This window comes from Gavialis gangeticus, unplaced genomic scaffold (assembly GCF_001723915.1).
Source record: "Gavialis gangeticus isolate Ggan-Ray unplaced genomic scaffold, GavGan_comp1, whole genome shotgun sequence".
Taxonomy (NCBI): Eukaryota; Metazoa; Chordata; order Crocodylia; family Gavialidae; genus Gavialis; species Gavialis gangeticus.
Window position 1 is genome coordinate 82,654,361 of NW_017729022.1, and position 4,073 is coordinate 82,658,433.

Consider the following 4,073-nt stretch of genomic DNA (forward strand, 5'->3'; position numbering starts at 1 on the left):
GATGATCTTCTCAAAGAGTTTCCCCAGGATTGAGGTAAGACTGACGGGCCTATAGTTACCCGGGTCCTCCCTCTTCCCCTTCTTGAAGATGGGGACCACATTTGCTACCTTCCAATCATCTGGCACCTGGCCCAAGCACCACGATCGCTCATAGAGCTGTGCCAGGGGCCCCGCAATAACCCCAGCTAGCTCCCTCAACACCCTGGGGTGGAGATCATCCGGACCCGCTGACTTGAACGCGTCCAGCCCCTCCAGAAGCTCTCTAACCCGGTCCTCCCCAACCTGAGGTCTGAAGGCTTCTGGCAGCTCCACTTAGCAACTGTGCCAGCAGAGTGGGAAGGCAACTGCTGGCTAATGGCACAGGATTACCTACACATCAGAAGCCAACTGCACCTGGCAGAAGTGGAGTAACTCTGTTGTCAGATCAGAGGCTCCTAATGCTGCAGAAGGGCTCTGAGGATGAATGCATTCAGTGTTTTGCCTGCAGAACAGGACTTCTACGGGCAAGGCTGGGGTGTAGACTAGGCTCCTAGCTGATTTGGGCAGCCACTCAAGAGAAAACCAAGAAGTTGGTCAGGGAGTCCAACCCAGAATTCTGAAATAGCCTCATGCAATCTGCAGTGCAGCACTTTCCCTGTCACCCTGGTATTAAGTTAGCAGCTGGACCCCACCAAGCACAAGGGAGGAAAACAAGTGAAATGACCTGTGAAGAAGCAGGCTTTTGATTTGCCTGGATGTTTTTTGAGGCAAGGACCACATCTCTGCTCTGTGTTTTATAGAGAGCTCAACAAATCAGTACTCACATGCTGGAATCAGGCTGACACCACTATTAAATATTCAGGTATTAAATCATTTTGTCACTACCATCAGGTTTTTCCACATAATGGCAGAAGAACTTCCTGGATACCTCTCTAGATCTAGTGGGATCACTGATACTACTAGATCAGCAGTGCACAGCCAATCAATTCAGAGAATGAAATGGAAGATGCTCTAATTTACATTTCTATCACAAGAACCCCAGTCTACTCTCCCTTTCCCAGCGTCTTAGCAGTAATGAAATTGCTGCATGCCATCACGCGCACATACCCTCCTTTTAGGTTACATAGGAAACCCACAAGAGACTGTTCAAACTCTGACTAATCCAGTTCCTCCTCTGTATCTACATGCAAAGAACACTGCTTGTTTTATATTCCTTTCTTCTACAAGACTTGGACATTTCACTGCAACTCCTCTGCGAAGCAAAGTCCCAAAACCCAAATATGCATGGTGCCAATGTTATCACAGAACCACCATCTTCTCTCAAAGTCAGCCTATGCCAGGGATGGGCAAAATATGGTCCGCAGGCCGGATCTGGCCTGCCAACTGATTGGATCTGACCAACGGGCTTGTGTCCACCAATTAATTGTATCCAGCTCACAGCTGCCTCTGCGCCATTTTGCATGGGACTGAGCCCCGCCTGCTCCTGTCTGGGGCAGCTTGCACTGCCTTCCCGCCTTTGCCTGCCAATGGGTCTGGCCAATGTACAGAGCTTGATCTCAGCAAGGCAGCTCTTGATGTGATTATAAGTAATGCTCAGCTTCTCCTGCCACCAGTGGCTCCTCCTCCTGCTGCGCCAATCCGGGCACCAGGTAATGCAGGAAAGAGCAGCAGCTGTTGGGACGCATGCTAGGCATCACACATCCAGTCATGTGGCGGGGTTGGGGGGGAAGCTGCAGCTGGGTGCTTACTGCCCTAGCACATGGGGCTCCAGCTCCAGGCTGCCTTCCACCCACTCTGCTTGCCCAACACAATGAGCAGCCACCTGCAGGCAGCCGAGTGGATGGAAGGCAGCCTGGAGCATAAGCCCCGCACGCCGGGGCAGGAGCCACCCAGCTGCAGCTTCCCCCCTGCTTAGCTGGGCACGTGTCCCCATGGCTACCACTCTTCCTCGTGCTACTTGTTGCCCAGAGTGGCATAGCAGGAGGGCAAGGAGGAGCCACTGGAGGCAAGGAGAGCCCAACAGTACCTGGGTGGATGCAGCAGAAAGGAGCCCTGCCAGGAAGATGTGCACACTGGCTGGGGCTGGAGTGGGTGAAGCTCAACCCCACATGGAGCTCCACAGAAACAGATGCAGGCCAGATTGGGGGGGGGGGGCAGGCACGGGCAACCACACCTGCACTGCCTGGGCAAGCTCTGCTGCATGTGCCCCCAGCCTTCCTCCCTTTCCCCCTGGCTAGGTCCTGGGACCTAATGTGTGGGCAGCCCCGCCTGCACACACAATAAATAAGAGTAAAACTTTATTTTGAGTTAGTATGCAATTGCCTCTACTATATGCACTACTCAAACGCACATAAATCAGAACCAAAAATATTTTTTGAAAACTGTACGTGTTTGATTTTTAGTATATGATTTGTTTTTCCATCTATAATTTGTTAAAATGATATCTTCTGAAAGATTTTATGTACATGGCCCTTGATAGCTCGCCAAGGGCCTTACATGGCCTGCAGCCAAAAAAATTGCCTCCCCTGGCCTAAACCCAGGACAGGGTCAGATATTAAAGTGTCCCTAATAAACACCAGCCAACTGTACCCACATCCTCCTGGCTTGCTCCCACACAGCCCTGCTAGGTGACCTTCCCTGCATTTACATGATAGTGTGTGGACCCCAGACAAGACATAACAGAGATGTTAACTTATCAAAATGCAAAGAAAAGGACTAATATTTAATCACACTTTAACTTATTAGAAATGAATGAAGCAGACTTCAGTCTTCAGATACAGATGATTTCACAGTCTTTGTAAAACCACTGCAACTTCTTGCAACCCTAATCTTTGCTGCTAGGATTTCCTCCAATCCATTCCTCAGCTCAAGGAGAATGAATAAGATAGTGCACTGCAAGTACTGTACAGAGAGTCTAAGGTGGGGTCATTTACATGGCAAAGATAGGGAGAGACCATCATGATAGGGAGAAAAACAATGTATAAAGAGACTTAAATTACACTGCTCTCACTTTCCAGCTTCACAGTAGACCAGCTACTCTAGAGAACCCTCCGCTACGACCACTTATTGTGCAGTTCTCACCACTTTCCACACCATTTGCCCTCTCAGATCCAAGATTACCCATGACACATGGTAAGAAAGCACAAAGCTAGGAAGTTACTTCCATTTTCATTTAAACAAATCTGACTATGGGTAAAAGCACTTAAGGAAACAAGGAACTAATATACCTTGCCTGTATCACAGCTGGGAAACTTGAGATCACAGATCAAGCCCAGCTGTGAATTCTGCAGACCCAATTCTTCTGTAGACAATCAACAACCAATTCTCTTCCACTTCACACATTGCTGGCGGGACTATTAGCCAATCTCTGAATCCAGAATCTTTAGTGATGATGTTTCCACATTCATTAAGCTCTTGACCACGCTTATTCTGCAGACTGAAAATTGTCATTTTGACTTATAATTCCACAGCAGATGTGTTGTGTTTATCTGAGAAACAATAATTCTAACAGGACAGTTTTCAATCTCTATTGACCATAACCAAGTCTGAACCCTTACGCTTCAAGATCAGCCGACAAATTGGAACAAACAGTAAAATGACAGGTCTGTATGTAAGGGGACTTTGCCACGTATCCATCTGAGAGACAAGAGGCACACACAGACAGTAGAGGACCACTGGGAATTTAGAAAATCTAAACATTTAATTTGTTCAGTCATCTGTAGAACATAATCGATTGTTCCAGTCCAGTTCCCTATTGACAAATGTTGACGCAAAAAGCTAGTCCTTCTATCACCAAATAGTTTTGTTGGCGTTCAGAAGCCACAGACATGGAGATCCAGCTCCTACCCAACTTTGCAAGGGAAGCATAAGAGCAAGACAATGTGGAAGAAGCTTATGTTGCCATTTCCTGTGCTGTCCAGGGTTTGAATTATGCTGGCGCTCGGGAGGGGGAGGGACAGAGAGGAGGTATGTGGCAGGGGGCCCACACTCTCTCCACAAACCCCACATCCACCCCACATCTACCCCCCCACAAATCCCACACCTCACACACAATATACAAGAGTAAGACTATTTTGTGCTATTATGCGATCACC

General features: G+C 48.2%; 1 protein-coding gene across 1 annotated transcript in view; it reads right to left on the minus strand.

The window, feature by feature from the left end:
- WASHC1 (WASH complex subunit 1) overlaps positions 1-4,073 on the minus strand; it is a 74,147-nt gene that overhangs the window by 48,807 nt on the left and 21,267 nt on the right. The window lies entirely within an intron of this gene.